Source organism: Tachypleus tridentatus, chromosome 9 (genome assembly GCF_004210375.1).
Source record: "Tachypleus tridentatus isolate NWPU-2018 chromosome 9, ASM421037v1, whole genome shotgun sequence".
NCBI lineage: Eukaryota > Metazoa > Arthropoda > Merostomata > Xiphosura > Limulidae > Tachypleus > Tachypleus tridentatus.
This window is the reverse complement of record NC_134833.1, coordinates 93033206-93047030: the sequence shown is the minus strand read 5'-3', so window position 1 is coordinate 93047030 and position 13825 is coordinate 93033206. Positions and strand designations below refer to the sequence as shown.

At 35.2% G+C, this 13825-nt stretch overlaps 1 protein-coding gene and 1 long non-coding RNA gene across 2 annotated transcripts in view; one reads left to right on the top strand and one right to left on the bottom strand.

Annotated features, from left to right (window-relative positions):
• Window positions 1-13825, bottom strand: part of LOC143225765 (tensin-2-like) — a 228808-nt gene that overhangs the window by 61987 nt on the left and 152996 nt on the right.
• On the top strand, window positions 3713-13306 carry LOC143225768 (uncharacterized). Its single transcript, XR_013014064.1, has 2 exons — window positions 3713-4140; window positions 12797-13306. It is a non-coding gene; the product is annotated as an uncharacterized LOC143225768 (long non-coding RNA).

The following is a 13825-nucleotide window of genomic DNA, read 5'->3' as shown; positions in this document are numbered from 1 at the left end:
GTGTTAGAACATATTTAACATTCGTTTTTTAGTGGTTTTTTTCACAAAGAAAATACAAACACGTGTGTATCATTCAAAATTGATATGGATAATTTTATATCCGGATAATCGATATTATACTGTATTTACATGCTGAAACTTGAAATATATTAATTTTTTTCTCAATAATTATGTACATATCTACAATGTTTGTATTCTACATCATGAAAGATCCCAACACGACACTTTTGTACGATCATTATATGCAAATCTGCAGTGTTTTACATGTTAGAACATGAATTACATTATATGTATATATTGTGTATACTGTAATTATACGCATGTCTTTAACCTTTACACGATAGACACGAATATACACTGCTGGCCAAAATCTTAAGGCCAATGAACATAAAGAAAAATTATGCATTTTGCGTTGTTAGACTCAACCACTTATTTGAGTAGAGCTTCGAAAGATGAAAATAAGAAAAGGGAAAAACCTTTTTGGCATTTAATAGGAAAAATGTGAACACTATGAAATTAGCCTAAATACTAGCTGGACAAAAGTTGAAGACCATACTAAAACGAAGCGTTAATCGGTAAACACGTAACAAAATTTAGTCATTTGTGTTCAAGCATTAGCGTTGTCAACATCTCCCACTGATAACTTCTTTGTTACATTGGGTAAAAACATGGCAAAGACTAAAAAGTTGACAGAGTTTGAACGTGGCAGAATTGTCGAGCTGCAAAAGCAAGGTTTCTCTCCACGTGCTGGTGAGATTGGTCGTAGTAAAACTGCTGTTGCAAATTTCTTAAAAACCCTGAGGGATACGGAACAAGAATTTCAAGTGGTCGGCCCAAGAAAATTTCGCCGGCGTTGAGCAGGAGGATTCGACGGGTTATCCGGCAAGACACCAGCCATCGTCGCACCAGATTAAGGCACTAACGGACGCAGAAAGCGGCTCAAGAACGATAAAACAGCATCTACGAGAGAAAGGCTTTAAAAACCGTAAATGTCTTCAAAGGCCATGCCTCCTTCCTCACCACGAAACAGCTCGGTTAAACTTTGCTGAGAAGCACCAAACATGGGACGTAGAAAAGTGGAAGAAGGTTTTGTTCTCTGATGAGAAAAAAAAATAACCTGGATGGTCCAGATGGCTTTCAATGTTACTGGCACAATAAGAATATCCCACCGGAGACATTTTATACACGATACAGTGGAGGAGGTTCCATCATGATCTGGGGTGCTTTTTCTTTGCATGGAACAATGGAGCTTCAGGTTAAACAGGAGCGTCAAACAGCAGCTGGCCACACTGGCATGTTGGAGAGAGCATCCTTATTGACTGAAGACCCTCGCTTGTGTAGAAATGATTGGACCTTTCAGCAGAACAACGCTGCAATCCACAATGCTCGCAGAACAAAGGACTTTTTCATGGCGAATAACGTGATTCTTTTGGACCATCCAGCGCATTCGCCCGAACTGAACCCCATTGAAAATGTTTGGAGGTGGATGGCAAGGGAAGTCTATAGTAATGGACATCAATTCCAAACAGTGCACGATCTTCGTGAAACCATCTTCACCACTTGAATAACATTCCAGCCAGCCTTTTGCAATCGTTTATATCGACCATGCCAAAGCAAATGATTAAAGTTATTTGCAATACGGCCGTACAACTCACTACTGAGACCTCTTGTTGGGCATTTTCTACCCTGTTTAGGACTTCTTTTTGGTATGGTCTTAAACGTTTGACCAGCTAGTATTTAGGTTAATTTCACAGTGTTCACATTTTCCCTACTAAATGCTAAAAACATTTTTTATTTTTATTTTCCCTTTCTTTATTTTCATCTTTCGAAGCTCTACTCGAATAAGTGGTTGAGTCTAACACCGCAAAATGCATAATTTTTCTTTATGTTCATTAGCCTTAAGATTTTGGCCAGCAGTGTATGTTTTGTTTACATGTTGGGACATGACGACGGTTGCAGATCCTGGAGTAAGATACATAATTATAAAACTATTTTAATACATATTTCGGCAAAACTATTACGTCAACTTTAATTTTCGAAAGATTAGGTTGGATGTGATGGAATGTTAGACAATGATAGGTTTATGAATTTTAAGGCTCATGGTTTGTGTTCCGTCGCTACAAAGACACTCTAGGCGATTTTAAGTCATTGGTTTGTCATATGATATGGTTAAATCACACTGTTCGGTCAGAAAAGTGTAGCTCGAGAGTTGGCAGTGGATACTGTTAGCTACCAGCCTTCCTTTAGTATATCATTTCAAAACTAGGGACGGTTTTCCGGAGATAGTCCTGTGTAGCTTCGCGCAAAAATTCTAAAAGCGACAAGCTATATATACTGCTATAGAGTGTTGAAATGAAATTTTGTTTTCACTTACCTAGTTCTATATATCTATATTTTCCTACAGTCATCTTATCTATCTATGCGCCAGTTTGTTTGTCTACAAGTTAGACTGTGTTCCTTACGCTGTATTATCTAGGTGTGAATATTACGAGAGCAACAGTTTTGAAAGTATTGTGTTATTTTCAAACCATCTCACTTCCGTCGCCACGACTAGTCTGGTAAAACTCTAAATTTCTTATTTCAACAAAACTCAGTAATTAATACAGAACTCTGACTTCGCTCGTATCACTAGTCACATGAAACTATCATATATTTAATGTTTTGAAATATCTTGTACTCACCATAGTTAATTTATTTGATATAGTAAGAGGCAACTCAAAACACTAAATATATAATAAACACTTCATCACCATATGAAGTTTAGCTTTGTTCTTTTACTCGCCCTTTTCCATGGTTACTGGTGAGGATGACTCCCAGAAACTGATATAGCTCAGTGACAACTGATGAATCGAATGAATGATAGGGTTTTACTTTAGTGTCAGTTCTCACTTTCACTAAAAGATGGAAGTTAGTAACAAGAATATTTATGTCTACTAGCGTCATCTGATGGCAATTTATATATCCCTTATTACAATTTAGTAATATATTTATTTTATTTTTTTCTTGTTTTTGTTTTCGTTAAAAGCCAACACGTAAGAGTTGAAGTGTATGACAACTACAGAATAAAAACTTGTTATAATAATTTTCATGAGCAATTCGATGACAGTGAAACAAGAACCGTGTTAACACATTAGCTCCCACTAAACCCGCCGGGGGGTCGTGACAGTCTTCCAGTAAGACCCACAAGACTTACTAGTGAGTCGTGCTGTATTTTCTTTTTAGAGGACCACTTACTGGCTGTGACACAACGGCTATATATATATATATACTCTTCCTAAAAAAGTAAAAGTGAAATTACTAGTAAAACCCTGGAAAGTATCGGTAAAATAGGCTTGGGAGCTTAGGTGTTAAAAGTTTTAATTGGTACATGTAACAAATAGATATATTTTAAGTTCTCCCCCACAAATAGCAATAATACTAAATAAACCCATCTCGTTCTTTACCCAGTTACAATTACGATAGTGGACTGCCATACTTCGCCTCCCCTTACAAACAATCACATTACTAAAATCATATTTCCCGCTTGTTCTCCGTGAAAAGTTGAAATCTTGCGCACAGCAGTTTCTGAATTTAAATTGACCGTCACGCTGTGTTTATATAAGTTAGGAAAATAAAGTTCAAAGTTATGCTAATAACACCTTTAAAAATGCCATTCTGTAAGACTAAATTTTAGCTCTGTATGAAATGTTTGTTTGTTATATTCATGGTTTTTATGCATACATAGAGAGGAAGACAAGGAGACACAAAATGGCTGCACTTTACTACAGTTATTCATGTCGCACGCCCCCGCGAAATGTTAGCCGTGTGTGTACATGACTTTGGATATTTATTGTTCAGGGTGGGTGTCGACATATGAATCGAGTGTTAGATAGTACGACATGTAAAACACTGCAAGTGTAACACGACCTACCGCTAACATGACGTAATTGGTTGGAATATGGATGAGTCTAAAAAAGCGAAACTTCGGTAATGCTGAAAATCGTTGTAAGTGAATAAATTAGTCTTCCGGTTTATGAAACGTCACTGTCATACGCGACGCTTTGCTTTATCCTCTTGAAATTGACGACACCATCAAATTGGCGTGAAGCAATTACATCACGAGTTTTAAAACTTCTGATAACATCTTGAGCACTTCAACATGTAAGTTATTTCGCAAGTTTAAAGTATAAGTAACTGAACAATTATAAAAATGATTAAAATAAAAAAGATACGTCGACAAAGTGTTTTATCAACACATTACTCATATTATAAATTAAAATGATATAGTTCAGTTAGTTAAATAAACAGGCAGACAGTGACGGGTGTACAGCAAGACAGTCAAAAGGCGGATAGATGTATAGATAGATAAATAAACAGGCAGACAGATAGATTGACAGATAGCCAGACAATTTTTCAATAATTGTTAACTTTAGGAATTGAAAATATTAGCCTAAAAAGATGGTATTTATTCCAATATATTAAAAGATATATATAATTTAACACTCCTACGAAAAGTGGGGCTTTTCGTAGGAGTGTTAAATATTCTTTCTACAAAATAGCAAAACAGTCGCCTCATCGTCAATCTAAGTCGAATGAATTAGAACATTGCTTCAACTATCGAAGCTCACTTCACTTCATGACAAGAGACTTCTTTATAAATTACGTCTAGCAACATTTTTATTTGAGCACGTATGGTACAATGAGAAAAGCAGCAGGAATAATCTAGACATATCACAATAACGGATTCTTGTAAATAACTCGGGGACATTCTTTACAGCGATACCACTATTACTGTACGTGTATTATGAAATACAAAGACACATTAACAGTTATTTTCAAAGAGTTTGGTGTTCATTATCACTAAAACTGGAATACAAACAACTGTCAAAAGTCCCTCTCCACTAACTCAGCAGTAAGCTTGAAGGATCCTAACGCTAAAATTCGAGGTTCAATCCATATAGTGGGTACAGTATGAATAACTCGTCAAACAAACAAAAAAGGCATTTGTTAAATACAAAACTGTTCTGTCGCTAAAGCAAAAGACTTCAGACAAAGCTATCTTCATAAGGATATTTCTTTAAATATAAAATATCCACTTGCTTCTCCACATAAGTGTAGAACTTTATGAAAAGTAGGCTAAGAGCATTTCAGTAAACATTTGCATGATGATTAAAAGAGAAACTCCTGTGAGAAACAAAAACTATTTTAAACTAAAATAATACATACTGCTCCAAATGCTTTAGAAACATCTTTCCTTCTAACACGTTCTAATCCAATTTTAACATACATGTTTATTTTGTGGTACTTCAATTTGACTATTTTCTCTAAAGATAAAAACGTTTTCCCACGACTTCTTTACACAGCTGGGAAAGGAAACATAATATATCAGTAGATACATAGGATGTCTGTGTATGACGTGGACATTGTTTAAAGAGTAAACATGAAATGAGATAATTATAAAATAATAACAGGAAAAACAAGTATATCATGTACTGTTTCAGGACAAAGCACGCATTATCTACTTTTGTATTCTGTTGCTTTTAAGCAGGAAGCGATACCACGTTCTTTAATAAGCTACTTCACAGATAACATGTGGAATCTTTCAAAAATAAATCTGTATGTATTTGTTTCTGTAAGTTTGTCAGTCAATGTTTATAAGTTTGATTAATTAATTTGTTCCTGTTGAGTTTACTTGTACCTGCCAATCAATAAATCAATATAGCTATCACCCTTTACGTACATGTCAGTTTGTCTGTCAATATAGCAATCTTCGTGATGGCGAGAAATCTGCTTGAAGTAACAATGTATTCTTAAGACGGCTGGTATGGGTATTAAAACTTTTATTATAATAAAGTAGAGAACAACATTTTGACCTTCTCAGGTCACCTTCAGGTTAACAAAGAGAGTTTGCAACTGACAGTTACCGAGCACCTGTGTTAGGGACGAAAGTTTTTTTTTATTTTAATGAAAGTTTCATTACTCATATCAACTGTCTTGAGAATACATTATTAGTCTATCTGCATCAATGTATGTATCTGTTAGTTTATCAATATCTATGTATGTAACTGATATTCCATCTGTATCCATGTATGTAAATATTAGTCTATCTTTACGTTTAGTTCTCTGTCGCAAGCAACTAGATGTTTTTCATATCACATTAAAAAATGTTAGTTGAAAAATTGTTTCATTACTGATGTTTTTCCGGATTTTCAGTTAAAAACTACGAAACGTGAAACATGGCCGAATGGAATCAAGCTCTTGAAGGAAATGTGGTTAATCACGTTGTGTCACCCATTTGTAACTATAACAAATGTGGTTAATCATGTTGTGTCACCCGTTTGTAACTATAACAAATGTAGTTAATCATGTTGTGTCACCCGTTTGTAACTATAACACTTAAAAATCTATTCTGATATTATTTTCGTTAAACACATACGTAAGCAACAACAAACTTACAAATGCAATCCAAGACAGAAAACTCAAAAAATACTTTTATATTTTAAATTATACATTTAATTCTTGAGAAAAATTACTGGTAGAATTTAAAAAATAAGTTTCAGAACTTGACCTAAGGCTAAAATAGAAAATAACTTACCCTGTGATGTGTACGAGGTTTTTAAGAGTTTGACAAGTGGAGAAAACAACGAACTCTAAAATGACAACTGTGTTTGAAATCCAACAAATCACTTATACTATGATGACTATAAACATTTGAAAAGTAAGTTGAGACGAGGTGACAACGAACTTCAAAGCGAAACCTAAGTTTGGAAATCAAGAAATTACTTACACTGTGACATCTGTGAAGTCTGTGAGAAGCACGGCGAGGGGAGGTGACAACGAACTTCAGCATGAGACCTACGTTTGGAAATCAAGAGATTACTTACACTGTGATGTTTGTGAGAATTACGGCGTAGAGAGGTGACAACAAACTTCAACATGAGGCCTAGGTTTATAAATCAGAGATTATTCACACTGTGATATCTGTGAAGTCTGTGAGAAGTACGACGAGGGGAGGTGACAACGAACTTCAACATGAGACCTACACTTCTCTGTCATGGGTGGAGAGGTGTTCTCAAGTTCCACAGGCCTTAGTTTGCACAGTTGAATTTTTCCAAATTCTCTTCATTTCTACATAGCGGTGTCAATATTCACTGCCTCAGTTCTCTATCTGTTAAACATGAAGAGTGTTGTACATTCCTCTATATGTAAACCGTACTCTCTGTTATCGATCTATGTTGATATTTAGGATATTGTCAGCGAATTCTTCATTGGTTACTGATCCAACACTGAGTTATCACCAAAACAGCCAATGTTTTTCGCTGTATAAACCAGTAATCAAACAGTTTTGTTAAAACGTCCACAAGTTTCGGAAAAAGGGTCATTATCCTGTTAGTCCCTCACCCATCTTACAGCGCAACTATTCTTCTGTGCTCACTGACACTCAGAGTAGGGTCCATTACCCGAAAGTGGGAAGGAGCCGAGACAAAAAAGATTACTAAAAGAATTCATCAGCCACGTATCATATTCCACTTCGCATGGTAAGACAGACGTGACCTTGATGAGCAGAAAGAAGATCTGGAGTTAGCACTCAATTACACAGTAGAGGAATTGTTCTGTTGGAAGCGTACTTCTCTCCACTTAAAAATAACTCAGTGGACTAATTAAATCACTGAGTATTACTTGATTTAACTGGTCGTTTTCCAAACCAACAAACTTTCAAGAAAGTACCAATTTGGTCCCTGGAGTTCTACAAGAAGCCGTAAAACTCGAGTAGAGCGTAGGAATTGGAGTTATTCCGGTGATTTTCTGAGTTACAACTGAAGTCTAATGAAGTCCTACGAGATTTCCACGTGAAGGAATTCCGCGTGTTTGAGTGCGGCAACCGAGCGCAGACAACTCAGCCGGTGTTCGTTAATATAAACCAAAGCAACGCCTCCACTAAGACTCTTGGCAGCTTTGTAATCACTCTAGGTTAGTCTTAACGGCAAAAGGTCTCTCACCGCGGTAAAAACTCTTCACGGCCTGATTATTTATTTATTTATTTATTTTTGTATTTAAATATACACTCGAAAGCAAGGAGAACTCAATCTGCCAAAAACTCACTTCTGTGCTCTTTCCATGTCACCTCTTAAGAAAGTATTTGACAAAGACTTGGCAACAAGTTGCTGTTCCGAACATTCAAATGTCTCAGCTGCAGAAACAATCCTTGAAACTAACGTACAAACTGTAAGACGAATATAAGAAACATACGTATAAACTCTTGAAACCAACGATGAATGCATCCATGAAAACCAGAAATATGAGTAGAAACAACATAAAATCTGTACGATGAAGATATTGAAGAAAATCAGAAACATGAGTAGAAACAACATAAAAACTGTACGGTGAATATATTGAAGAGAATCAGAAACATGAGTAGAAATCCTTCGAAACAACATAAAAATTGTATGGTGAATATATTGAAGAGAATCAGAAACAGGAGTAGAAATCCTTCGAAACAACATAAAAACTGTACGGTGAATATATTGAAGAAAATCAGAATATGAGTAGAAATCCTTCGAAACAACATACAAAATCTACAAAGAATACTCCGAATGAAATGAAGTTTTAGTAGAAGCATTAATTCCTCTGAACATAATCATCATTTGAAATATAGAATAGCACAAAAAACTGGTGTACATATATATATATATAAAATGGGTTTATTGTTTATGTATTAAAGTATCAAAGCCGAATCTGATCCGAAACATCAACAAATTGACTTTCTTTCGATGTAAAGAACTGATCCGTTAGAGTGCAGTCCGTATCCAGTTTCTCAACAGGTAAGCCACTGCTTCATGTGAGAAAATCAATAACATTTTCATTTTAATGTTATTTTTAATATACTCGACTATATAGCGTTCGCTTTACATTCCTTGACCCTCTTACTACCTGATAAACATTGGAAGATAATTAATTTGAATATACAACAAAGTTTTGCTAAATCCATGAAACTAGGCCTTAATTAACTCCATACCTTTATTCATAAATAAAGGAAAAAGAATCGGTTGAAAATAAGATAGTGATAGGCCTAGTAGAGTGAAGGTTTTCTTAATATATCGATATTTGCCCACGTTACATATAAGCAGTACGATTAATAATTTAGAGCAGTACCATATAAAACATGTCAAGTGGCACGATTAACTACGAATAACAGAAGCAATGCCCTAATAGCCACTAAACCATGATGCTGGATCAACATGAGAAACATAGGTAACCATACAAGGTACCTTATGTAATATTATGACCATATAAATCATGTTTGGTAATAGACAGATAAGTAATAACAATGTCAAACATGCCTGGTGGTACTGATAACCATACAGACTCCATGAGGTGTTGTAGACATCTATAATAAACACGATGTAAGATATAGATGTCTATATAAAATACATGGTATGAAAACGTTATATGAGGTTGTAGACATAATTCTGGGGAGGTCTCTATAACACCACGTGAAACAAGTGGCTCGTAAAATTACACTATCATCACCTTTACACGACCCTAACAAAGTCACAGAAAAATAAAATCTATGTGGCTACTCACGCAATGATTATATAATCTAAATCTGATCTAATATTTTAAAAGGTGAAATGATATTTGTAATTAATTCCAATATTTTTGTCTTTAAAGGAAATATGAAAACGTGGAAAAAAACACTGCAGGCTAGTATTTCAATATATTAATGTCTACGACTCTTTTGTATATATATATATATTAATATATATAAACTCTTTATATACACTGCTGACCAAAATCTTAAGACCAATAAACATAAAGAAAAATTATGCATTTTGCATTGTTAGACTCAACCACTTATTTGAGAAGAGCTTTAAAAGATGAAAATAAGAAAAGGGAAAAAAATAAAAACTTTTTTTAGCATTTAATAAGGAAAACGTGAACACTATTAAATTAGCCTAAATACTAGCTGGTCAAAAGTTTAAGACCATACCATAAAGAAGTCCTAAACAGGGTAGGAAATGCCCAACAACAGGTCTTAGTAATGAGTTTCACGGCCGTATTCCGAATAAGTTCAAACATTCGCTTTGACATGGTCGATATAAACGTTTGCAGAAGGCTGGCTGGAATGTTATTCCAAGTGTTGAAAATGGCTTCACGAAGATCATGCACTGTTTGGAATTGACGTCCATTTCCTGCTGAAAAATCCAGTCATTTCTACAAAAGCGAGGGCCTTCAGTCAATAAGGATGCTCTCTCTAACATGCCAATGTAGCCAGCTGCTGTTTGACGCCCCTGTATAACCTGAAGCTCCATTGTTCCATGGAAGGAGAAAACACCCCAAATCATGATGGAACCTCCTCCACTGTGTCGTGTAGAAATTGTCTCCGGTGGGATATCCTTATCGTGCCTGTAACGTTGGAAGTCATCTAGACCATCCAGGTTAAATTTTTTCTGATCAGAGAACAAAACCTTCGTCCACTTTTCTACGTCCCATGTTTGGTGCTTTTCAGCAAAGTTTAACCGCGCTGTTTCGTGATGTGGAAGGAGGCGTGGTCTTTGAAGACATTTACGAATTTAAAAGCCTTTCTCTCGTAGATGCAGTCTTATTGTTCTTGAGCTGCATTCTGCATCCTTAAGGGCTTTAATCTGGTTCGAAGATCGGCTGGTGTCTTGTCGGACAACCCGTCGAATCCTCCTGCTCAACGCCGACGAAATTTTCTTGGGCCGACCATTTGAAATTCTCGTTCCGTATACCTCAGGGTCTTTTAAGAAATTTGCGACAGCAGTTTTACTACGCCAAATCTCACCAGCGATGACACGTTAAGAGAGAGACCTTGCTTTTGCAGCTCGACAATTTTGCCACGTTCAAACTCTGTCAACTTTTCAGCCTTTGCCATGTTTTTACCCAATGTAACAAAGAAGATGTCAGTGGGAGATGTTGACAACGCTAATGCTTGAACACAAATGACTAAATTTCGTTACGTGTTTACCGATTAACGCTTCGTTTCAGTATGGTCTTAAACTTTTGACCAGCTAGTATTTAAGCTAATTTCATAGTGTTCACATTTTCCCTATTAAATGCTAAAAAAGTTTTTATTTTTATTTTCCCTTTTCTTATTTTCATCTTTCGAAGCTCTACTCAAATAAGTGGTTGAGTCTAACAACGCAAAATGCATAATTTTTCTTTATGTTCATTGGCCTCAAGAATTTGGCCAACAGTGTATAAACGACATCTCGCATTTCTAAGCTATACATAAACGTGATTACATTTAAAACACTTTGCAAGATAAACGTACACTGTAATAGTTTTAAAAGGAATGATTAAGTTTTAAATATTACGTAAGTTAAATGTGCTTCGTAATAGTTTCAAATTGAATGATATATATATATATATATTCTGGATACTGTACAAGGCAAATGCGCTCTGAAATAGCTTTAAATTAAATAAAAACGTTTCAGATATTACGTAAGCTAAGCATGCTCTGGCATAGTTTCAAACTGAATTAATATATTCTAGGTACTCTGTGAGTAAAACGTTTTAAACTTTACAAATAGGTTCTGGGCCTTTTGTTAGATAAACATGCTTGAAACGCAGTCGTTGGATGCTAATTATTCAATAATCTCTAAAACATCTCTGTAGAAAATAATGTAAACTGGTTTTTGTGTCGATAACTTGAAAATTATTAGAACTGAAGGTGACCCATGTGTAAACCCAGAAATATATTAGGAGCACGCAAGTCATTCTCAGACTTTATGTTATTTCAAAATTAGATGTCAATCGATTAAGAAACTTAAACCACACCTGAACAAGGTGCGTTCCAAAATAAAACTATTAACATCAATACAAAAACGTCGTTTTCACTCAATTAAAAACTTATATATGGTGATACTTGCAGTTAGTTCTTCACGTCTTCAGATCAAGACTTTCTTTTCTTTTTATCCAGACATCTCCATTACTGTAATTCCCCTAGTCCCCATTACTAACATTAGTTTCATCTGAACACTTCCAGTACTGTGATTCTCCCTTTCCCCACTACTAACATTAGTTTCACCTGAACACTTCCAGTACTGTGATTCTCCCTTTCCCCATTACTAACATTAGTTTCATCTGAACACTTCCAGTACTTTGATTCTCCCTATCTCCACTACTAACATTAGTTTCATCTGAACACTTCCAGTACTGTGATTCTCCCAGTCCCCATTACTAACATTAGTTTCATCTGAACACTTCCAGTACTGTGATTCTCCCTTTCCCCACTACTAACATTAGTTTCACCTGAACACTTCCAGTACTGTGTTTCTCCCTGTCCCCATTACTAACATTAGTTTCACCTGAATACCTCCAGTACTGTGATTTTTCCAAGTTTCCACTAATAACGTTAAATTTTTGTCTGAACTTATCCAACAGTTTGATTCTCCAAATTCCCCTACTCATATTCAAGTTTTGTTTGTAGATTCTCAGTAATACAGTATCTTTGCTCTTAGTGCTTAAATTAATATTTTATTGTTGTAACTTATTGTTTTTTTTCTTTTAATATTGAAGTTAGTAATAGAAGTAAACCCCTGTATGATAATTTACCTGTCGGATCGTACAGTATTTCAAGAAAACTATTTATAAGACTGAAGATTAAATAAGCTGAGAAAGCTAATAGTTTATCTAAATAATGATAATAAAACTAATCGACGTTAGTTTACAGTAAATAAATTTCCCTTCCTGTTGTCATCTTTGGTGTATTTTTGATAAATTCCAGTACATAAGAAACCCTCTAGAGTGAAACAAAGGTACAAATTCTTTTCTGTTTTGTTTTTTATTCCAGACTTGAAACACATACTTATCTATAATCGGGAAGAATGCGTCATCTCGAGATTTGTTTGTACAGTTTCAGAAGATAAAATGGGTCAGCAATATATACTAGGTGGAAAAGAAAAAAATGTGTGTTAACTAGTTGATAAACAGTGCTGTAAATAGAGCTCTGAATAAAGCAAGAAACACGTAAAAGTCTAATTTATGTCCTATGCTTGTTTCGAAACATGTGGATTAAATAGGCTGATCTGACGTGGTTCAGAGAAATCCGCGTGTAACGTGAGTAGAAACTGACAGTTCTCTGTGCTGTTTAAACATTCGATTTTAACGTATTTGTTCAAAGCTCAGAAATGAGAGGGGGTTAGCACGTGACATTTGGTTTGTCTCTCAGCCAAAAGCACAGAGAGTCCATGACATCATGATGTTTATAACACGAGGCTGCAGTATAGTAAGTTTAACAGAATTTGCCCTGTATATGCATTCGGTATATATATATATATGAAATAAATGGTATGACATTAGATTTCTGTTGTAAATCCTTACATGCCTCTTTTCGATTTTGTGTCATAATAAGTTTTCTTCTATTCACTTTCCTAATGATAGTTAAGAAATAGCAACAGGAAAATAATATGTATAGCTGATATATTTTGAAACTTATTTAAATTAAAAGCTAGAAAATAGCATAGTTCTCTCAAGATTTTCGTAAATAAAGAAGGAACACGGCGTTTCATTGAGTTAATTCAGCGCTTTCACATCTGACACATTGAAACGTCCTGTTTCTCATTTATTTATCAAAATCTTGGGAAAATTACGCCACCTTCTAGCTCAACGTGAAATAACTAGTTCTCACTCCTTGGTTATTTGCCTGTCTTCCTGTATAATCGTGTTCTTTATTCTACAGACCGTTCGTCTAACTGTTAGTGGCTGCGTGTTGTTAAACCTACAAACTGATTGTCTATCTGCCACTAGGTGCTCGTTTTTATTTATACATACCAGCGTGACAGACTGCGGGATTAAATATCCCAAAGTCGAGCCGAGATGT